Raw genomic sequence first — 24,804 nt, forward strand, 5'->3', positions numbered from 1 at the left:
TTTGTTTAGGTGGACTATTGGAAATCAGCTTTCATTTAGATTAGTGGAAAATCATAGGCGACATTATCAGAGGACAGTATAAAAAAATCATCGTGTGGCTTCATTAATTTTGTGATTGTGATGTCATAAGAGGCCGCAGAAACGTTTGGAAGTAAGTATAGGACTCGTTGAAAAATAAAACCACACTTGATCCGCTATTGAACAGGTTCATTTTCTTTCATTACTAGTGGCTGTGCTGCTTCTGTGTTGCATTTTCCCGCAAGAGAAAAGATGTACTGTCTGCCTGAGCTCTGATAGCGATTTGAACATTGAAGTGAGTGGCATCCGAATAGAAACTAGACAACTGCTCTTTGTAAATAGTACTTGCTCAACAGTGCAAAACACAGTTAAGAAGAATCATTTCTCATATGATTCGGTACTGCCTGTGATTAGTGGTAGCCCCATTATCCAGGGCTTCTTGAACTCTGAAAAGCAATTCTGTTAGCACATAATATAAATACATTATAGACAATAATTTCACAGCACAGTACATATCTAAAATGAACCGTCTTGAGTTCGACCTTTCGTGACTCAGGATGGAGAGGAGTGTGACACTGTTACTTGTTAAGTAATACGTAACAAGTAGATATGGTTCTGTCTTGAGCAAACACGTTTTCTTGCTTTATTACCCATACATGCTTCAGAAAAGTTTCTCCATCTTCAGTGGGTATTATTTATTATCTATTGAACAATGTACAAACAGTTTGTGCGTTATGAGAATTACCAGTTTTTGAGATGATGGTATTTATATTACTATGAGAATTAAGTGAAATATTACTATGAGTGATGAATATATACCTTCTTATTAGATATTGGTGTTCACAAGTCTGTTTGATATTTGCAGCACAGCTATAATTATTGCCTTCCAATTTGTCATCTGCAATTAATAACTTTTTATTTTTTAGACTTTATATGGTATTATCGAATCTTTTTTCTTTTTATTTCTATAGCATTGTTGTCATTATATTATGTTATTTTATAAATAAAAATTCGCTATTCTACTCTTTGATGGGTGTTTTTTAGGTTATAAATCTTTTTCTCGAAAAAATGTATGTTGATTGTGATTAGGCTTCATGAAATATTAATTGAAGATGGGGAGTAGACTATGTTTGTGAATGTGTGTACTTACTTTTTGCAGATATATTTTCGTGTTTGTACAGGGTGTTTGACTGGAGTTTTCTAAGGCCAGAGAAATTGTGTTTACTCAAAGCAGAACCACATTTCCTTACTATGTATTAGGAAGCAAACTCGGACAAGGAAAAAGCTTCGACCACATAGTGATTGTTTAGTAATATTAAGTGTTATCTGTAGCTTTTCAAAGATGAGGGCTGCAGTGACTGATCATCATATAGAAGAAAAAGAACGCTTTTTGACAAAAGTGCGGATTGATGTGGACAATTTAAACCGAACCATCTGTTTTTGCACACCACGAAAAACAAGTGCTCGTTGATGACAGGATTAACACATCACTAGTGGGATTAATCATCACCCAAAAACTCTTACTTAGAAATAATAGCCAGATGATAGGAGATGAAACGGTGACGTAAGTTCAGCAGTGAAGTAAGACTTCGGCTCATGGGTAGGATCCTGAGAAATCAACGTTCATCTACGAAGAAAATAACGTAAAAAGGACAGCTACTTCTCTACACAGTCGCCATTCAGACTTAGACATCTGTCGTAGCGTTGTACCAACTTTTCAATTCCCTCGTTATAGAAGACAGCCGCCAGTGCTTTTTGACAATTTTGCACTCTGGACTGCAGCTTGTTGTCTGTATCAAAATATTTTCTTCAAAGCCTGCAGTTCATTTGAGTAGAGATGAACCTCAGGGGTATCTAATTACTGGCTGTATTGTGGGTGATCAAACACTTCCCATCGAAAACGCTGCAGGAGCATCTTCATTGCCCCTGCAGAGTGCGGCTGACAATTGTCGTGTAGAACGAGCCGCATGACAGTTATGTTATGTGGATTGCATAGCGTCAGGCGAAATCTTGCACCAGGCCAACTTACTTGGCGGCAGACGCTAATTTCTAGCCATCTTTAAGTTCTCATTATGAGCTCAGAACTGAAAAGAGCGACATCATGCGATCGACGGCCATACTAAACACAATGCCCAGCACATCTGTGTAAAGCTTCATCAGATTTTCACTGTATTTTCCATTTCGTGACCTATCGTTCCTTGCTTTCTGAATAACTTTCGTAATAACTCAGAGTGCATACACTAGAAGGAAGAAGCAAGGAAACAGCAGTCAGTTATAAAAAGACACTAGAGCTCAAATACGATAATACAGCATGAAATACTTGCTTCGCTGGAATTATTTAAATTTACAAAGAGGCCATGGGTAAATAACAACGCATATAGCAACAGGAGAACACAAGTACCCAATGAAGGATTTGTGCCTGTTACCAAGTTATAAAATCCACTCAACTAAGGACAACACAGTAAGTTATCAGTCACCGTAGTTACACCCTGTAGCAAGTAAGACAAACTTCGTCATAAGCATGATTTCATCAAACAGAGCTCTCCTCTACAAATTCCAGGGCCAACAGCGGCCTTATTGTGTTTAGCAGACTTACTCTCCTGGTGACTTAAGTAGGTCAGCACTGATGGGACCGTGTGTGCGACGATATAGCACTGGTGATGGATGAATGGAGAGGGCTGTATGGGCGCAACATGGCAAGGTCTTCAGCGCCCGCTCAGTAACAAATTGAGATGGGTGTCAAGAAAATACTCAGAACAGTAAGATAAAACAGAACTTAAAACACGGACAACAAGCTTGGAAAAACATGTGCCTACCTACACCGAAGCGTGAGACGAAGCATGCCATCAGCAGTAAAACATGGACAACACAGGAAGAAAGTGGTAGAGGGAGCTAAAACAATATAGCAGTTGGAAGTGGCTGGCTGACCGCAAGGAAGAAAGGGAGGAGTCAGCCACTTTGGAATACACTAAAACCTCCAGCCTAAAAGTTTAGGCCAGAGTCCAGACACATCACAAAACCTTAAAACCCTAGACACACAGGGCAGATCTCCATCAACTTGTGCTTCCGCTCTTGCATCACGGTATAAAATGCAGTCTGTTAAAATATGGCGGACAGAGATGTGCACACCACAAGCACCAAAAATGTGGGATCCTCCCGCCGTAATAGAAAGCTATGTGTGAGAGGACAGTGCCCAATCCGAAGACGCGTGAGGGTCACTTCTTCCCGCCTCAGCAATCGGCAGGAGGAACGCCACGTCCGAGTTGTTGACTTCACCAACCGCAGTTTATAGTCACCACAAACACACTCTCTTCTGTCACAACAGAAAATTCTCACCAGCAAGCAGTTACTCACTCCCAGCTGCGCCATGGCCCATTGAAGCATGGAGCCGAGTACCATCCATTGCTCTAGCCAGACAGTACTCCGTGTTGCCAGTGAGCCACAATCAGCCTCGGCTGTCAATCTCCCCACCACTTTTCCTGCTTCGTCTTCAGGCGGCTGTACCTGTGCTCCCAGTTGCTGGTAAGGATGGGAAAAACTGAGCGGTTAGAACCAATACTGGTATTTTAGTTCTAAATAACGAATATTTTTCGGTATTTGTTGGGGCTCAGTCATAAGAGATGTTTTTATTTTTTACTAATAATTGGGTAAAAAACCGAAATATCAATTAGACACAGCGAAAATGCTAAAATTTTTCTTTTCTAAATGAAATTATTTTAAAAGATGAGTAATTTTGTTCGAAAAATTTGCATAGTTTTGAAATATTGCTTTATTATAGAAAATGGAAAAAGCGATCAGTGCTGTTGTAATTACAGTACCAACAGGAACGAGCAACAAACAGATGGCATAAGAATTACTAGATCATTGCTGAGACTATAATGCAATGCACCCATTACATGGGGCGTTGTCTACTAGATGGCATGCATGTCCGTGCAGTGTACAAGGTTTCCCCCATCTGGTCTATATGCTAGTTTCTCACTATCGTCGTCCAACATCAGTTTTATTACAAAATGGCACCATATATAGTTTGAAAGTATTTTGTAAAGTGCTGTATCAACGAAGTACAATGCTTCATTTACTTTAAAAGATTAAAAACGGGAGAAGCGACAACCACCTTGCGGTATAATAAACTGAAGAGCCAAAGAAACTGATACACACTCCTAATACCGTGTAGGGCCCCGCCAGCGCGCAGAAGTGCCGCAACACGACGTGGCATGGACTTGACTAATGTCCGAAGTAGTGCTGGAAGGCACTGACACCATGAATCCTGCAGGGCTGCCCATAAATACCTAAGAGAACGCGAGTGCCGAGATCTCTTGTTAACAGCACGTTGCATGGCATCCCAGACATAATAATGTTGATGTCTCGAGAGTTCGGTGGCCAGCGGAAGTGTTTAAAAGCAGAAGAGTGTTCCAGGAGCCACTCTGTAGCAATTCCAGACGTGTGGGATGTCGCATTGTCCTGCTGGAATTGCCCAAGTCCGTTGAAATGCACAATGGACGTGAATGGATGAAGTGATTAGACAGGATGCTTACGAACGTGTTACCTGTAAGAGTAATATCTAGACGTATCGGGGATCCCATATCACTCAAACTGCACACGCCCCACACCACTACAGAGCCCCCACCAGCTTGAACAGTCCCCTGCTGATATGCAGTGTCCATGGATTCATGAGATTGTCTCCATACCTGTAGACTCCATCCGCGCGATACAATTTGAAACGAGACTCGTCGGAGCAGGCACTATGTTTCTAGTCTTCAACAGTCCAATGTCGGTGTTGACGGGCCCAGGCGAGGCGTAAAGCTTTGTTTGTGCAGTCGTCAAGGGTACACAAGTGAGACATCGGCTCTGAAAGCGTTTATCGACGATGTTTCGTTGAACGGTTAACACGCTGACACATGTTGATGACCCAGCACTGAAATCTGCAGCAATTTGTGGAAGGGTTGTATACCACGCTGAACGATTGTCTTCAGTCGTCTTTGGTCCCGTTCTTGCAGTATCTTTTTCCGGCCGCAGCGATGTCGGAGATTTGACGTTCTACCGGTTTCCTGACATTCACGGTACACTCGTGAAATGGTTGTACGGGAAAATCCCCATTTCATCGCTACCTCGGAGATACTGAGTCCCATTGCTCGTGCGCCGACTATAAACGACGTTCAGACTCGCTTAAATGCTGATAAACTGCCATTGTAGCAGCAGTAACCGATCTAAAAACTACACTAGACACTTGTTGTCTTATTTGAATATGCATGCCTATACCAGATTTTTTGGTGCTTCAGTGTATACGGATGGACCTTAAAACTTAGCAGTTAATTCATAGTTTACAATAAAAGAAGAAAGTAGAACTGCTATCTGTGTCTACACAAAATGTCATTCATTGTTTGTAGCCCTTGAAAACGGTCAAATTAACACGAAAAATACAGTTTCAATCTCAGTTTTCACCCTTTAGCACTGAGTATTCGCAATATCCAAATAGTGATACGATCCCTGGTTACATCATGATTTTTGAGCAGAGTTTCAAAAAATTAGAACCAATAGGAGAATACTAGTGGTTTTTTGTATTAATCAACCACTTACGACTTTTCGAGGAAAGCAGCAAACAATGGACGGACTAACTTTTCTTTTACTTGCCTTTTTTGTTTAACCTTTTGATTCAAGGTACCTTGAAAGAGGGGTAATTTAAAATTTTTCAATCTTTGTTCTGTTTCTACTTTTATTATAGGAAACGTTTTAACACTATCGTTAAACTGGCGTTGAAAAAACCAATGTAACCGAAAACCGTTGCCTGTCACTGAATTGTAGTGGCAGTTGGGGTAACTTGCACGCGCCGCTGGTAACCTATGGCATGTCCCACTAACAAATCAGCCTAAATTTGCCCAGGCAGTGACGAGAAACACAAATTTGCCACAAACACGTTAAAATATGTATACATGAAGGTATACAACGAAGAGAATACGGGAAGTAAAATATTTGTACAACTCCTAGTGAAATTTTATTAATTTATTTATAGATTTCTTTTATGTTCTGTACTTTAATGTATGAATATCAAGAGCTCAGATGGAAACCCAGTTCTAAGCAAAGAAGGGAAAGCAGAAAGGTGGAAGGAGTATATAGAGGGTCTATACAAGGGCGATGTACTTCAGGACAATATTATGGAAATGGAAGAGGATGTATATGAAGATGAAATGGGAGATACGGTACTGCGCGAAGAGTTTTACGGAGCACTGAAAGACCTGAGTTTTAACGGCCCGGGAGTAGACAACATTCCATTAAAACTACTGATGGCCTTGGGAGAGCCAGTCCTGACAAAACTCTAACATCTGGTGAGCAAGATGTACGAGACAGGCGAAATACACTCAGACTTCAAGAAGAATATAATAATTCCAGTCCCAAATAAAGCAGGTGTTGACAGATGTGAAAATTACCGAACTATCAGTTTAATAAGTTACAGCTGCAAAATACTAACGCCAATTCCTTACAGACGAATGGAAATACTGTTAGACACCAACCTCGGGGATGATCAGTTTGGATTCCGTAGAAATACCGGAACACGTGAGGCAATACTGACCTTACGACTTATGTTAGAAGAAAGATTAAGGAAAGGCAAACCTACGTTTCTAGCAATTGTAGACTTAGAGAAAGCTTTTGACAATGTTGACTGGAATACTCTCTTTCAAATTCTAAAGGTGGCAGGGGTAATATACAGGGAGCGAAAGGCTATTTCCAATTTGTACAGAAACCAGATGGGAGTTGTAAGAGTGGAGGGGCATGAAAGGGAAGCAGTGGGTGGGAAGGGAGTGAGACAGGGTTGTAGCCTCTCCCCGATGTTATTGAATCTGTATATTGAGCAAGCTATAAAGGAAACAAAAGAAAATTCGGAGTAGGTATTAAAGCCCATGGAGAAGAAATAAAAACTTTGAGGTTCCCGATGACATTGTAATTCTATCAGAGACGGCAAAGGACTTGTAAGAGCAGTTGAACGGAATGGACAGTGTCTTGAAAGGAGGATATAAGATGAACATCAAGGAAAGCAAAAACGAGGATAATGGAATGTAGTCGAATTAAGTCGGGTGATGCTGAGGGAATTAGATTAGGAAATGAGACACTCAAAGTAGTAAAGGAGTTTTGCTATTTGGAGAGCAAAATAACTGATGATGGTCGAAATAGAGAAGATATAAAATGTAGACTGGCAATGGGAAGGAAAGCGTTTCTGAAGAAGAGAAATTTGTTAACATCGAGTATAGATTTAAGTGTCCGGAAGTCGTTTCTGAAAGTATTTGTATGGAGTGTAGCCATGTATGGAAGTGAAACATGGACGATAAATAGTTTGGACAAGAAGAGAATAGAAGCTTTCGAAATGTGGTGCTATAGAAGAATGCTGAAGATTAGATGGGTAGATCCCATAACTAATGATGAAGTATTGAATAGAATTGGGGAGAAGAGGAGTATGTGGTACAACTTGACAAACAGAAGGGACCGGTTAGTAGCACATGTTCTGAGGCATCAAGGGATGACAAATTTAGCATTGGAGGGCAGCGTGGAGGGTAAAAATCGTAGAAGGAGACCAAGAGATGAATACACTAAGCAGATTCAGAAGGATGTGGGGTGCAGTAACTACTGGGAGATGAAGAAGCTTGCACAGGATAGGGTAGCATGGAGAGCTGCATCAAACCAGTCTCAGGACTGAAGACCACAACAACAACACTTCAATGTCAATAGTGAGAAGTCTGAATAAATAAATTGTGAAACATTGATGGTAACACCCACTGTTTGCAATTTATAGCTGTTATTCTACAAGATGTTGTTCTTGTGTTGATAGTGTCTTGTGTCTTCAAACCACGTCAATTTTAGTGTGAATAGATTTTAAGGTGCTTGAATCAATATATTCTACATGCCCCAGTCACATGCCTCCTTACACGATTAATCAACGTAATTAATTTGGTCAATTAGATTAACACATTTATATCATTTGTGATCGGAGGTTAAGTGGGGTTTTTCAGTTTATTAATCATTCTGGTTGATACTGCACAACTTCACACTAACAACTGTAGAACTGCATGCTTCACAAAAGTAATTTTTTCGCTGGCTAGGATAGCAAGAGAGACTGAGGAAGCGACGGACTTCAGGCTGGTAGGGGGCGAGCTTGGAGTTTTTTTTCATTGGTCAAAGGGCAGAATTTTACAGCCTGCTACAAAACCGTCCTGTGAAGTGGCCCAACGAAAGTCACCTCGCGTTGTGAGGGCTGCTGGCGAAAGTTGAAAGGAGGCAATAAATGTAGCCATCTAACAAGAATCGCCTGCAGTTTTTTCAGATTCATCGGAAAGGATCTCCTGTTGCCACACAGGCTTCCGGGAGTCGACGGTTAAGAATTCTTCCCATGAAGAACGCGTAGCACTTTGCCGCCACTATATCCAGGAGGAGGCCTTGTGATTGGCTAAGCTCTTCAGGCATAATTGCTTTACATTGTTCGAGAAGCTTCAATGACATTTTGTATGAACTGCTTGGGGTTGGCTAGCGGTTTCATGTCTAGAAAGAGTGGCAGGAAATCAAATTATAATGAAGGTTGTCACTGGCTGAAAAAGAGCCTACATTAGTGAACCGAGGCTTGCTAATGTCGAGGCAGAATGTGTGCCCGATGCCACGAACCGTTAAGTTTTACTGTCGCATGGCAGAGCGTAATTGTGAAGAATAGGCACTCACGGGCGGCAACTGGCTTACTTTCCAAGTAGATATTCCATAATGCCCCGGAGTAGCAATGCTCAAGGGTTTTGTTAGCTGGGCCTCACCTCACACTGGTGTGCCTACAGCTGAAAAAAGTAGTTCCGATGCCAACTTGCTGAGTGGTCAAGCAGTTCGCTATCTCCTGCTGGGCCATAGACCTGGCTGCTTCCTCTTTGCACCAGAGGTTTGCTGACCTGGTTCAGCCTCCGTCGTTGGGACATTGGGCCTCACTGTGTTCATGTACATCTCAAGACCGAGAAAATGTTCGGTTTGAACATGAATCGCCGTCATACTGAACAATTTAATAATTTCTCGCAAAATGACAACAGCGGGAATCTGTTTACAGATTTTGATTCTTCTGTATGTAGGGAATTATTATTACACGGTTTCTTTCGTTTCTGCAATTATTTAGACTCTTTAATTCGTGATTATGCAAATTTTGGTTTCACCAGCGGTTTGTTCGTCAGCCTTGCGTGGCTGCCCACACGCTCGTCCTACGTGTGGCGTTCTTGGGAGAATTCGTAACACGATCTGTTACACAAAGTGCGTCGATCAATTTCACTATCGCGAGTGAGAATTCCAACGAGGCCACGGAAGCTTTGAAAACGACACGGAAGTGATTGCAACATTCTTCTACGAGGAACTTCGTTTGTTTGTGCAAACCAGCTGCGAATAAAAAAAAATTACTTACTTCGTTGCCCCTTTGGTTCTAAAATCTATAGTTGCAAAACTGGGTAGTACACTCCTGGAAATGGAAAAAAGAACACATTGACACCGGTGTGTCAGACCCACCATACTTGCTCCGGACACTGCGAGAGGACTGTACAAGCAATGATCACACGCAAGGCACAGCGGACACACCAGGAACCGCGGTGTTGGCCGTCGAATGGCGCTAGCTGCGCAGCATTTGTGCACCGCCGCCGTCAGTGTCAGCCAGTTTGCCGTGGCATACAGAGCTCCATCGCAGTCTTTAACACTGGTAGCATGCCGCGACAGCGTAGACGTGAACCGTATGTGCAGTTGATGGACTTTGAGCGAGGGCGTATAGTGGGCATGCGGGAGGCCGGGTGGACGTACCGCCGAATTGCTCAACACGTGGGGCGTGAGGTCTCCACAGTACATCGATGTTGTCTCCAGTGGTCGGCGAAAGGTGCACGTGCCCGTCGACCTGGGACCGGACCGCAGCGACGCACTGATGCACGCCAAGACCGTAGGATCCTACGCAGTGCCGTAGGGGACCGCACCGCCACTTCCCAGCAAATTAGGGACACTGTTGCTCCTGGGGTATCGGCGAGGACCATTCGCAACCGTCTCCATGAAGCTGGGCTACGGTCCCGCACACCGTTAGGCCGTCTTCCGCTCACGCCCCAACATCGTGCAGCCCTCCTCCAGTGGTGTCGCGACAGGCGTGAATGGAGGGACGAATGGAGACGTGTCGTCTTCAGCGATGAGAGTCTCTTCTGCCTTGGTGCCAATGATGGTCGTATGCGTGTTTGGCGCCGTGCAGGTGAGCGCCACAATCAGGACTGCAAACGACCGAGGCACACAGAGCCAACACCCGGCATCATGGTGTGGGGAGCGATCTCCTACACTGGCCGTAAACCTCTGGTGATCGTCGAGGGGACACTGAATAGTGCACGGTACATCCAAACCGTCATCGAACCCATCGTTCTACCATTCCTAGACCGGCAAGGGAACCTGCTGTTCCAACAGGACAATGCACGTCCGCATGTATCCCGTGCCTCCCAACGTGCTCTAGAAGGTGTATGTCAACTGCCCTGGCCAGCAAGATCTCCGGATCTGTCCCCCATTGAGCATATTTTGGACTGGATGAAGCGTCGTCTCACGCGGTCTGCACGTCCAGCACGAACGCTGGTCCAACTGAGGCGCCAGGTGGAAATGGCATGGCAAGCCGTTCCACAGGACTACATCCAGCATCTCTACGATCGTCTCCATGGGAGAATAGCAGCCTGCATTGCTGCGAAAGGTGGATATACACTGTACTAGTGCCGACATTGTGCATGCTCTGTTGCCTGTGTCTATGTGCCTGTGGTTCTGTCAGTGTGATCATGTGATGTATCTGACCCCAGGAATGTGTCAATAAAGTTTCCCCTTCCTGGGACAATGAATTCATGGTGTTCTTATTTCAATTTCCAGGAGTCTCATATACACTAATGGCCATTAAAATTGCTACACCACGAAGATGACGTGTCACAGACGTGAAATTTAACCGACAGGAAGAGGATGCTGTGCTATGATTAGTTTTTCAGAGAATTCACACAAGGTTGGTGCCGGTGGCGACACCTATAACGTACAGATATGGGGAAAGTTTGCAACCGATTTCTCATACACAAACAGCAGTTGACCGGCGTTGCCTGGTGAAACGTTGTTGTGATGCCTCGTGTAAGGAGGAGAAATGCTTATAATCACGTTTCCGACTTTGATAAAGGTCGCATTGTAGCCTATCGCGATTGTGGGTTATCGTATCGCGACATTGATGCTCGCGTTGATCGAGATGTTAGTATAATATGGAATCGGCGGGTTCAGGAGGGTAATACGGAACGCCGAGCTGTATCCCAACGGCCTCGTATCACTAGCAGTCGAGATGACAGGCATCTTATCCGCATGACTGTAACGGATCGCGCAGCCACGTCTCGATCTCTGAGTCAACAGATGGGGACGTTTGCAAGAGAACAACCATCTGCACGAACAGTTCGACGACGTTTGCAGCAGCATGGACTATAAGCACGGAGACCATTGCTGCGTTTACCCTTGACGCTGCATCACAGACAGGAGCGCCTGCGATGGTGTACTCAACGATGAACCTGGGTGCACGAGTGGCAAAACGTCATTTTTTCGGATGAATCCCGGTTCTGTTTACAGCATCATGATGGTCGCATCCGTGTTTGGCGATATCGTGGTGAACGCACATTGGAAGCGTGTATTCGTCATCGCCATACTGGCGTATCACCCGGCGTGATGGTATGGGGTGCAACAGGTTACACGTCTCGGTCACCTCTAGTGCGCATTGACGGCACTTTGAACAGTGGAAGTTACATTTCTGATGTGTTACTACCCGTGGATCTACCCTTCACTCGACCCTGCGAAACCCTACATTTCCATTTCAGCAGGATAATTCACGACCCCATTTGCAGGTCCTGTACAGGCCTTTCTGGATACAGAAAATGTTCGATTGCTACCCTGGCCAGCACATTCTCCAGATATCTCACCAACTGAAAACGTCTGGCCTATGGTGGCCGAACAACTGGCTCGTCACAATAGGCCAACCGTTACTCTTGATGAACTGTAGGATCTTGTAGAAGCTGTATGGGCAGCTGTACCTGTACATACCATCCAAACTCTGTTTGACTCAATGCCCAGGCGTATCAAGGCCGTTATTGCGGCCAGAGGTGTAGATTATGGGTACTGATTTCTCAGGATCTATGCACCCAAATTGAGTGAAAATGTAATCACATGTCAGTTCTAGTATAATATATTTGTCCAATGAATACCCGTTTATCATTTGTATTTTTTCTTGATCTATCAATTTTAATAGCATGTAGCGTTTTTGCGTTCCGCTGTATTTTTCTGAAACGATTTCTATTAGTGAGTGCCCTCGAAAGCAGTCCATATAGCGTCGTATGATCGCCCAACAACAAGTGAGGCAGTCGACTGAATGGTTAACGGCAAGGAGGTGTCGGCGCGGGGTGCAGTATCTGGGTGCCGCTCTGGCGTCACAAACATCGGCTGCGTCACTCCGGGTCAAAAGGGACGGCGGCCTTGCGATAGCAGCTCGCTGCCGGTGCTGCATCAGCACTAGTCGTGATTACACAGCTCCAGCCGCGCAGGCGGCAGACAATGGACCTGGACAACAAGTGCAGCCCGCACCCAGTGTGTGAAAGGTCGATCTGTGTACAGTGTGTTGAGCGCACGTCTGTTAGATAGTCTCCAGCACGACATATGAAACAAAACTCTTAAACATGTCCATCTACCTTGTTTCACAAATTTTGTTATTGTTACTACACAACCTAGGTTTCGGGTTATAAGCCCATTTTCAAGTACATTAGTCATTCCCAAAGATGATCATGCAAAGATACACATGATGATACGGCGAAGATAGTCCTGTTGTTGTTGTTATCTGTCATTCCCAAAGATGATCATGCAAAGATACACATGATGATACGGCGAAGATAGTCCTGTTGTTGTTGTTATCTTCAGTTCTGAAACTGGTTTGATGCAGCTCTCCGTGCTACTCTATCCTGTGCAAGCTTCTTCATCTCCCAGTACCTACTCCAACCTACATCCTTCTGAATGTGCTTAGTGTAGTTATCTCTTGGTCTCCCTCTACGATTTTTACCCTCCACGCTGCGCTCCAATACTAAATTGGTGATCCCTTGATGCCTCAGAACATGTCCTACCAACCGATCCCTTCTTCTGGTCAAGTTGTGCCACAAACTTCTCTTCTCCCTAATCCGATTCAATACTTCCTCATTAGTTATGTGATCTACCTATCTAGTCTTCAGCATTCTTCTGTAGCACCACATTTCGAAAGCTCCTATTCTCTTCTTGTCCAAACTATTTATCGTCCATGATTCACTTCCATACATGGCTACACTCCATACAAATATATTCAGAAATGACTTCCTGACACTTAAATCTATACTCAATGTTAACAAACTTCTCTTCTTCAGAAACGCTTTCCTTGCCATTCTATAGAGAAGGCTTCACGCATCACATTTATTGGTCGTTCGTCTTTGGCGCATGCTTACTTACCCTGTGACAGCATCAGTCCCATTATTATTTTTATAGCAACACCTCGTAAGTAAGAGGACATAAGTTTATGAGTTATCCTGTCACTTGTTAAAAACCATTTTTTATTGTCTAGATTGGTTTTAAAGTTATTTAAGGCTAAAGTAATAATGATAGTTAATGGACACTCAGTATTCCTGAGACACTGTGGTTCCCAAACAAGGCTTTATTTCTAAGATTTCACCGTACTATCTGTAAAACACGAGCTATGGACCTAATTTCTGTGAGCTGGTTTGAGTTCCTCAACGATTTGGAATTTTCGTACCACAAGTGCTACAACGCCGGAAAGGTATCTCTAGAGAATCAAGACTAACGTACGTTTCCTGAAGAGGAATAGCAGCCTTTTAAGCAGCTGAAGGGGCAAAGGTCTGGATGACTGAATAATCCTGTCTTGTCACATCACCCAACATGGCGTTGCTATTTGCTACTGTGGTCGGCTGAAGAGAAAAATGCAATCGTTATATTTCACGAGTACACGCAACCCTTCTGTATGGTTTAATGATAACAGCATCCGCTTAAGTGAAGTAGCCCGGAGATAAAATAGTCACCCATTAGCATCTCTGGGCGAGGAGTATTAAGGAGAACGTATTCATCAGAAAAAACAAAACTGAAATTCTATGAGTCGGAGCGTGAAATGTGGATTCTTTAGTGGGGTAGATACGTTGGAGAATTTAAAAAGGGAAATTGATAGGGTGGGAAATAGTTAGGTGCGGTGGCAGGAAGCGCCTGACATGTGCTTGAAAATCACACCACTCCATCTTTCGGCTAATGGCACAGCAACCTGTTGAGACGTTCAAGAAAGAATTGAACAGTCTCGGTTGCAAATGGTTTTTTTATTTATTTACTTTATGACGCGTTTCATCCTCAGAGGAGCATCATCAACCATCAGGTTAAAACACTCGACGACCACTGGCACAGAAAGTCCAACAATCACCAAAAGCAGCAAGTAATCCAATAAAATATACATGACACATCCACCGGGTAAAAACATTCGAGGACCACAGGCAAGAATACAGAAAACCCCGCAATCACCAAAAAATGGCACGTCATCCTCTCTACAAAAAGAAAAAAAAGGAAAAAGGAAAAAAAGTTCTCTGAATCTCTTGTTTAGAATCGTCTCAAAAAATGGTTCAAAACAGATCTTTCAATCAATTACAGGCCCATATCGTTAACGTCGATATGCAGCAGGATTTTAGAACATATATTGTGTTCGAACATTATGAATTACCTCGAAGGAAACGGTCTATTGACACACAGTCAACATGGGTTTAGAAAACATCGTTCCTGTGAAACACAACTAGCTCTTTATTCATATGAAGTGCTGAGTGCTATTGACAAGGGATTTCCGATCGACTCCGTGTTCCTAGATTTTCCACACAAGCGGCTCGTAGTGAAATTGGGTGCTTCGTCTCAGTTATGTGACTGGATTTGCGATTTCCTGTCAGAGAGGTTACAGTTCGTAGTAATTGACGGAAAGTCATAGAGTAAAACAGAAGTGATTTCTGGTGTTCCCCAAGGTAGTGTTATAGGTCCTTTTGCTCTTCCTTATCTGTTGTTGTTGTGGTCTTCAGTCCTGAGACTGGTTTGATGCAGCTCTCCATGCTACTCTATCCTGTGCAAGCTTCTTCATCTCCCAGTAACTACTGTAACCTACATCCTTCTGAATCTGCTTAATGTATTCATCTCTTGGCCTCCCTCTACGATTTTTACCCTCCACGCTGCCCTCCAATACTACATTGGTGATCCCTTGATGCCTCAGAACATGTCCTACCAACCGATCCCTTCTTCTGGTCAAGTTGTGCCACAAACTTCTCTTCTCCCTAATCCGATTCAATACTTCCTCATTAGTTATGTGATCTACCTATCTAGTCTTCAGCATTCTTCTGTAGCACCACATTTCGAAAGCTCCTATTCTCTTCTTGTCCAAACTATTTATCGTCCATGATTCACTTCCATACATGGCTACACTCCATACAAATATATTCAGAAATGACTTCCTGACACTTAAATCTATACTCAATGTTAACAAACTTCTCTTCTTCAGAAACGCTTTCCTTGCCATTCTATAGAGAAGGCTTCACGCATCACATTTATTGGTCGTTCGTCTTTGGCGCATGCTTACTTACCCTGTGACAGCATCAGTCCCATTATTATTTTTATAGCAACACCTCGTAAGTAAGAGGACATAAGTTTATGAGTTATCCTGTCACTTGTTAAAAACCATTTTTTATTGTCTAGATTGGTTTTAAAGTTATTTAAGGCTAAAGTAATAATGATAGTTAATGGACACTCAGTATTCCTGAGACACTGTGGTTCCCAAACAAGGCTTTATTTCTAAGATTTCACCGTACTATCTGTAAAACACGAGCTATGGACCTAATTTCTGTGAGCTGGTTTGAGTTCCTCAACGATTTGGAATTTTCGTACCACAAGTGCTACAACGCCGGAAAGGTATCTCTAGAGAATCAAGACTAACGTACGTTTCCTGAAGAGGAATAGCAGCCTTTTAAGCAGCTGAAGGGGCAAAGGTCTGGATGACTGAATAATCCTGTCTTGTCACATCACCCAACATGGCGTTGCTATTTGCTACTGTGGTCGGCTGAAGAGAAAAATGCAATCGTTATATTTCACGAGTACACGCAACCCTTCTGTATGGTTTAATGATAACAGCATCCGCTTAAGTGAAGTAGCCCGGAGATAAAATAGTCACCCATTAGCATCTCTGGGCGAGGAGTATTAAGGAGAACGTATTCATCAGAAAAAACAAAACTGAAATTCTATGAGTCGGAGCGTGAAATGTGGATTCTTTAGTGGGGTAGATACGTTGGAGAATTTAAAAAGGGAAATTGATAGGGTGGGAAATAGTTAGGTGCGGTGGCAGGAAGCGCCTGACATGTGCTTGAAAATCACACCACTCCATCTTTCGGCTAATGGCACAGCAACCTGTTGAGACGTTCAAGAAAGAATTGAACAGTCTCGGTTGCAAATGGTTTTTTTATTTATTTACTTTATGACGCGTTTCATCCTCAGAGGAGCATCATCAACCATCAGGTTAAAACACTCGACGACCACTGGCACAGAAAGTCCAACAATCACCAAAAGCAGCAAGTAATCCAATAAAATATACATGACACATCCACCGGGTAAAAACATTCGAGGACCACAGGCAAGAATACAGAAAACCCCGCAATCACCAAAAAATGGCACGTCATCCTCTCTACAAAAAGAAAAAAAAGGAAAAAGGAAAAAAAGTTCTCTGAATCTCTTGTTTAGAATCGTCTCAAAAAATGGTTCAAAACAGATCTTTCAATCAATTACAGGCCCATATCGTTAACGTCGATATGCAGCAGGATTTTAGAACATATATTGTGTTCGAACATTATGAATTACCTCGAAGGAAACGGTCTATTGACACACAGTCAACATGGGTTTAGAAAACATCGTTCCTGTGAAACACAACTAGCTCTTTATTCATATGAAGTGCTGAGTGCTATTGACAAGGGATTTCCGATCGACTCCGTGTTCCTAGATTTTCCACACAAGCGGCTCGTAGTGAAATTGGGTGCTTCGTCTCAGTTATGTGACTGGATTTGCGATTTCCTGTCAGAGAGGTTACAGTTCGTAGTAATTGACGGAAAGTCATAGAGTAAAACAGAAGTGATTTCTGGTGTTCCCCAAGGTAGTGTTATAGGTCCTTTTGCTCTTCCTTATCTGTTGTTGTTGTGGTCTTCAGTCCTGAGACTGGTTTGATGCAGCTCTCCATGCTACTCTATCCTGTGCAAGCTTCTTCATCTCCCAGTAACTACTGTAACCTACATCCTTCTGAATCTGCTTAATGTATTCATCTCTTGGCCTCCCTCTACGATTTTTACCCTCCACGCTGCCCTCCAATACTACATTGGTGATCCCTTGATGCCTCAGAACATGTCCTACCAACCGATCCCTTCTTCTGGTCAAGTTGTGCCACAAACTTCTCTTCTCCCTAATCCGATTCAATACTTCCTCATTAGTTATGTGATCTACCTATCTAGTCTTCAGCATTCTTCTGTAGCACCACATTTCGAAAGCTCCTATTCTCTTCTTGTCCAAACTATTTATCGTCCATGATTCACTTCCATACATGGCTACACTCCATACAAATATATTCAGAAATGACTTCCTGACACTTAAATCTATACTCGATGTTAACAAACTTCTCTTCTTCAGAAACGCTTTCCTTGACATTGCCAGTCTACATTTTATATCCTCTCTACTTCGACCATCATCAGTTATTTTGCTCCCCAAATAGCAAAACTCCTTTACTACTTTAAGTGTCTCACTTCCTAATCTAATTCCCTCAGCATCACCCGACTTAATTCGACTACATTCCATTATCATCGTTTTGCTTTTGTTGATGGTCATCTTATATCCTCCTTTCAAGACACTATCCATTCCGTTCAACAGCTCTTCCAAGTCCTTTGCTGTCTCTGACAGAATTACGATGTCATCGGCGAACCTCAAAGTTTTTATTTCTTCTCCATGGGCTTTAATACCTACTCCGAATTTTTCTTTTGTTTCCTTCAGTGCTTGCTCAATATACATATTGAATAACATCGGGGAGAGGCTACAACCCTGTCTCACTCCCTTCCCAACCACTGTTTCCCTTTCATGTCCCTCGACTCTTATAACTGCCATCTGGTTTTTGTACAAATTGTAAATAGCCTTTCGCTCCCTGTATTTTACCCCTGCCACATTTAGAATTTGAAAGAGAGTATTCCAGTCAACATTGTCAAAAGCTTTCTCTAAGTCTACAAATGCTAGAAACGTAGGTTTGCCCTTCCTTAATCTAGCTTCTAAGATAAGTCGTAGGGTCAGTATTGCCTCACGTGTTCCAACATTTTTACGGAATCCAAACTGATCCTCCCCGAGGTCGGCTTCTACTAGTTTTTCCATTCGTCTGTAAAGAACTCGCGTTAGTATTTTGCAGCTGTGACTTATTAAACTGATAATTCGGTAATTTTCACATCTGTCAGCACCTTCTTTCTTTGGGATCGGAATTATTATATTCTTCTTGAAGTCTGAGGGTATTCCGCCTGTCTCATACATCTTGCTCACCAGATTGTAGACTTTTGTCAGGACTGGCTCTCCCAAGGCCATCAGTAGTTCTAATGGAATGTTGTCTACTCCTGGCGCCTTGTTTCGACTTAGGTCTTTCAGTGCTCTGTGAAGCTCTTCACGCAATAACGTATCTCCCATTTCATCTTCATCTACATCCTCTTCCATTTCCATAATATTGTCCTCAAGTACATCACCTTTGTATAGACCCTCTATATACTCCTTCCACCTTTCTGCTTTCCCTTCTTTGCTTAGAACTGGGTTTCCATCTGAGCTCTTTATGTTCATACAAGTGGTTCTCTTATCTCCAAAGGCCTCTTTAATTTTCCTGTAGGCAGTATCTATCTTACCCCTAGTGAGATAAGCCTCTACATCCTTACATTTGTCCTCTAGCCATCCCTGCTTAGCCATTTTGCATTTCCTGTCGATTTCATTTTTGAGACGTTTATATTCCTTTTTGCCTGCTTCATTTACTGCATTTTTATATTTTCTCCTTTCATCAATTAAATTCAATATTTCTTCTGTTACCCAAGGATTTCTACTAGCCCTCGTCTTTTTACCTACTTGATCCTCTGCTGCCTTCACTACTTCATCCCTCAAAGCTACCCATTCTTCATCTACTGTATTTCTTTCCCCTATTCCTGTCAATTGCTCCGTTATGCTCTCCTCGAAACTCCGTACAACCTCTGGTTCTTTTAGTTTATCCAGGTCCCATCTCCTTAAATTCCCACCTTTTTGCAGTTTCTTCAGTTTTAATCTGCAGGTCATAACCGACAGATTGTGGTCAGAGTCCACATCTGCCCCTGGAAACGTCTTAAAATTTAAAACCTGGTTCCTAAATCTCTGTCGTACCATAATATAATCTATCTGAAACCTATCAGTATCTCCAGGCTTCTTCCATGCATACAGCCTTCTTTTATGATTCTTGAACCAAGTGTTACCTATGATTAAGTTGTGCTCTGTGCAAAATTCTACCAGGCGGCTTCCTCTTTCATTTCTTTGCCCCAGTCCATATTCACCTACTACGTTTCCTTCTCTCCCTTTTCCTACTACCGAATTCCAGTCACCCATGACTATTAAATTTGCGTCACCCTTCACTATCTGAATAATTTCTTTTATTTGATCATACATTTCTTCAATTTCTTCGTTATCTGCAGAGCTAGTTGGCATATAAACTTGTACTACTGTAGTAGGTGTGGGCTTCGTATCTATCTTGGCCACAATAATGCGTTCACTATGCTGTTTGTAGTAGCTTACCCGCATTCCTATTTTCCTATTCATTATTAAACCTACTCCTGCATTACCCCTATTTGATTTTGTGTTAATAACCCTGTAGTCACCTGACCAGAAATCTTGTTCCTCCTGCCACCGAACTTCACTAATTCCCACTATATCTAACTTTAACCTATCCTATCAACTTCTTAATGTATCGATCCATGGCTTAACGCAAAATTAGCCCGCCCGGTTGGCCTTGCGGTCTAACGCACGGCTTTCCGGGCGGGAAGGAGCGCCGGTCCCCAGCACGAATCCGTCTGGCGGTTGAGGGGGAGGGGGGGCGGGGGGAGGGGGGCGGCCGAACCGCACAATAACCCTGGGTTCTAAGGGGGCGGTGAGGGGTGAAGAAGTGGACTGTGGTAGTCGTCGTGGGGTTGCGGACCACTGCGGCTGTGGCGGGGACGGAGCCTCTCCATCGTTTCTACGTCCCCGGTTAACATAACGTAAAATTACTTCAATGATCATTTTTAACAAATTACCTATGGAGTAACAAAATTCAGCAATGACTAAACATACCTGGGAATAAAGTTATGCATCAGCCCGAAACTGTTTACCTACTGATGGATTGAGACACAACGTTTTACTTCTCTCCTGGAGTTGTGATATCATGTAAAAGAGGTGAATAACTGAATTGGATTTGCTCGTTAAATAACGAGTGTGTGAATGTTTTTTAATTTCTAAAATTTCTGCCTTTGTGTGTAAGAGGAAAAGAGGGCTAAACTCAACCAAACAGAAATTTTAGAAATTAAAAAAACAGATGTGTACATCCCCTCACCTATTACTAAACGACCGAACCCAACTCAATTAGTCACCTCTTTTAGATGATGTCACAACTCCAGCATAGTAGTAAAGCTTTGGGCCTCAATCCATCAGGAGATAAAAAGTTCTTGGCTGATGCAAAATTTCTTTCGCAGGGATGTTTATTCGTGTTAGTGTAATTGCTTAATTTTGTAATTCCATATTAAATAGTTAAAAATGGTCACAGAAGTAATCTTGCATTAAGCCATGGATCGATACATTAAGAAGTTGAGATGACTGTCTTTGCCTTCTTATCATGTTTATCTTTGCATTACGTCTTTGGGAATCAGCAATGTACTTGAAAATGCGCTTATAAGCCGAAACCTAGGATGTGCAGTAACAATAACAAAATTTGCGAAACAAGGCAAAAAAACAGTGTTTGTTTAGTTAATTTACAATGTTTCACCATGTACCACAGTTGATTCAACTAAAATAATGTCGATCTGTTTACACACTATTCTTTCGTTTTTACTCGTATATTATCTATCAACAACAAAGAGTTATGGCTGCGTACAACATTGTCAGCCTCTCTAACAGTAGAAAAACTGTATTCAGCTTCCTGTAGTTAGTGAACTGGGAACTAATTACATGTGGTGTGTCGCAAGGTTTCATCTTAGGGTCTTTACTTTTTGTTGTGCACACTAATGAACTTTCATCACTGATGTTACGCAATAACAAATTTCTTTTGCAGTTGATAGAAATATTGCAGAAAACAGCAAATTAAATATTCCCAGAATGAGATTTTCACTCTGCAGCGGAGTGTGCGCTGATATGAAACTTCCTGGCAGATTAAAATTGTGTGCCCGACCGAGACTCGAACTCGGGACCTTTGCCTTTCGCGGGCAAATGCTCTACCAACTGAGCTACCGAAGCACTACTCTCGGCCGGTACTCACAGCTTTACTTCTGCCAGTATCCGTCTCCTACCTTCCAAACTTTACAGAAGCTCTTCTGCGAAACATGCAGAACTAGCACTCCTGAAAGAAAGGATACTGTGGAGACATGGCTTAGCCACAGGAAGTTTCATATCAGCGCACACTCCGCTGCAGAGTGAAAATCTCATTCTGGAAACATCCCCCAGGCTGTGGCTAAGCCATGTCTCCACAGTATCCTTTCTATCAGGAGTGCTAGTTCTGCATGTTTCGCAGAAGAGCTTCTGGAAAGTTTGGAAGGTAGGAGACGGATACTAGCAGAAGTAAAGCTGTGAGTACTGGGCATGAGTCGTGCTTCGGTAGCTCAGTTGGTAGAGCACTTGCCTGCGAAAGGCAAGGTCCCGAGTTCGAGTGTCGGCCGGCAAACAGTTTTAATCTGCCAGGAAGTTTCAAATTAAATATTGTTTCAGAAAGTGTGGTTCATGCAAATTTTGCCGACTTTAATAAATGGTTCCTAGCCAAATTTTTGTTATTAACTTTCGAAAAGGCACACTGTACCCAGGTCAGAATTTGTAAGAAGTGTATGTCTAAAATATGATGGCAATTGGAAGAGCCTGTCTTAAATTATTGGGTTTACAACTTGATACTAAATTCAACTGGAGGAGCATAGCACGTACTGCTGAAGCTCCTAACCAAATCTTTATTTACAATGCTGATGTTGTACGGCAAACGTGATACAAAAATTATAAAACATGTGACATACTTTGCTTACTTTCATTCCATAATGACATGTGTGATCATGTCTTGAGATAGCTCATCAAACCAAGCTAGCGTTTTCCGTGTCCAAAATGGTGTAACACAAATTATTTGTTGCATGAGCTCAAGAACGTCCTGCAATAGCCTGTACAAAGAACTGTGGTTCTACCTCCTACATCTCAATAAGTTTATTCCTTAACGAAATTTGTGACAAGCAATATATCTCTTTATTCGAATCCACTAGCAGTGTTCAGGGACTCAATACTTGAAATAAGAATAATATACATCAAGATTTAAAGACACTTACTTTGGTCCATAAAGGTGCTCATTATTCAGGAACACATTTTTTTTTTTTCAATAAGTTGGCTGCAGCCACAAAGAGTCGAGATGCTAATGAAGTCCATTTTGCAAGGAACGTAAATAACTTATTGGTGGAAAACACTTACTGCATCGGCGACTTTTTTAGTACAACCGAATGATGTATATGTATTTATCATTTGATAACATCCATCAAAGACCGTGTTAAGTATCAATTACACATTGTCTCCTTCGCATCCCAAGATCTTTGCATTCTCTCTCTCGCAACCTGCCTTCTTTCGTCTGTGCACCTTCTGTCCAGTTTCTGTTCATTATCCAAGCTATCGTTCACACATATATACTTTGTACGGTGTGAGATGCCTTCAGCGTTTATTTAAGCCCGTTGAGGGTGTTTTCTCATCTCCGTTTGCTCGAAGCTTAGGGTCTGCTGTCAAGTATAGTGGTAATTTGTTTTGTCACCCCCTTGTCACCCATTCTCCTCACAAATGGATATCCTTAAATTAACCTTCTTTCTTCTAACTGACTCAGTTACTCTTTCAGTTTCTTGTTGCGGTTCTTCCCTTCCTCGTAATATACAGGATGATGGTTCAAATGGTTCTGAGCACTATGGGACTTAACTGCTGTGGTCATCAGTGCCCGTGAACTTAGAACTACTTAAACCTAACTAACCTAAGGGCATCACACACATCCATGCCCGAGGCAGGATTCGAACCTGCGACCGTCGCGGTCGCGCGGTTCCAGACTGTTGCGCCTAGAACCGCTCGGCCACCCCGGCCGGCAATATACAGGGTGAATTACGTAATACTTGCACTGCAGATATTGTGGAAATGAAAAGTGCTCCTGATGTGCGATTTTCACAGAATGGATTGGTGGTCAGGGTCTCGTATTGTTAGACAGTAAATAGATCGTAATAATACTTAGAAAGTGTATTTTTGTGCAAAAATGCCCTTTATTAAATGGAATAATGTATATGGACATCAAGAAACTATAATTACGGTAATCAGAATGTCAGTGGTGTTTGTTGTAGGATTCTAGTATGAGTCGTTTACGAGGTATCGTGTTTTGAAATATTTTCACACCGATGATTGTTTGTACCATTCATTCTGCGTATTTGCTATTTACGATGTCGCTATGTTTGCTTACAGTGTACGTGTGTGCTCCGTAAGTGCACTCAGTTTGCTAGTCAGTCAATGTGTGGCAGTCGAAGCAGTAGTTCGTGACTGGAGGATAAGATTTACCAATGCAGAAAAAGCCGACGTGGTCAAGGTATGTAGAGAGTGTAGCAAGAATGAAGTTCGTCCCTGTATAGTGTATGCGGCAAGATATACCAATAGACGTCAACCATCTCGACAGTTATTTATCAGCCTCTTCGGCCATTTATGTGAAAGTAGTAATATAACGCACAGTTGCAGTTGAACCACTCATAGCTCCCACGCAATCACGCGTGGAAGTGCCATTAAGCAGCCAAGCGTCCTAGGTAATCTCCAGCGACATAGATTCCATCCCTATTACATTTCTCTCCATAAACAGCTGCATCGAAACGATCATGAAAATCGTGTTAACTTCTTTACATGGGCATCAAGATAGAATACTTTAGATGTATCATGTATCTTGTTCAGTGATGAAGCGACATTTACAAATTATGGCCAGATAATGTCTTTTGACAATCCCTGTTCGCTTCTTCACTTCGAACGTCAGAGTCCATAGTGTGTAAAGGTATGGTGTGGGATAGTGAACCATCAGCTCACTGGCCCACTTTTCCTAGACGGAACACTGAACGCAGACAAGTATCGCAGACTTCTGACAGACCATCTTCCACGAATGCTAGAAGATGTTAGTCTGCAGACTAGGAGGAACCTGTGGTACCAACATGATGGCTATCCAGTCCACAGTGCACGAAGCACTGCAGCGTGTCTTCACGAATTGCTTCCAAATATTTGGACTGGATGCAGAGGACTTGTACCTTAGCGGTCCGTTCCCCGGATTTGATGCCTGTAGATTTTTTTTCTGTGGGGAAAGCTGGTAGATGTTTTCTACAAGAACATACCAACTACACCCGATGAGAAGCAACTACTTATTACTGCAGCTTACTCGAACATCTCAGTTGAAATGCTAGCATGTGTGCAGCAGTCGTTCGTTCTGTA

General features: G+C 42.6%; 1 non-coding gene across 1 annotated transcript; it reads right to left on the minus strand.

Moving 5' to 3' along the window:
- Positions 1-21,514: 21,514 nt before the first annotated feature.
- Trnas-cga (transfer RNA serine (anticodon CGA)) lies at positions 21,515-21,589 on the minus strand. Its single transcript has one exon. It is a non-coding gene; the product is annotated as a tRNA-Ser (tRNA).
- Between the last annotated feature and the right edge of the window lie 3,215 nt (positions 21,590-24,804).

This window comes from Schistocerca gregaria, chromosome 6, assembly GCF_023897955.1.
Source record: "Schistocerca gregaria isolate iqSchGreg1 chromosome 6, iqSchGreg1.2, whole genome shotgun sequence".
Classification (NCBI taxonomy): Eukaryota; Metazoa; Arthropoda; class Insecta; order Orthoptera; family Acrididae; genus Schistocerca; species Schistocerca gregaria.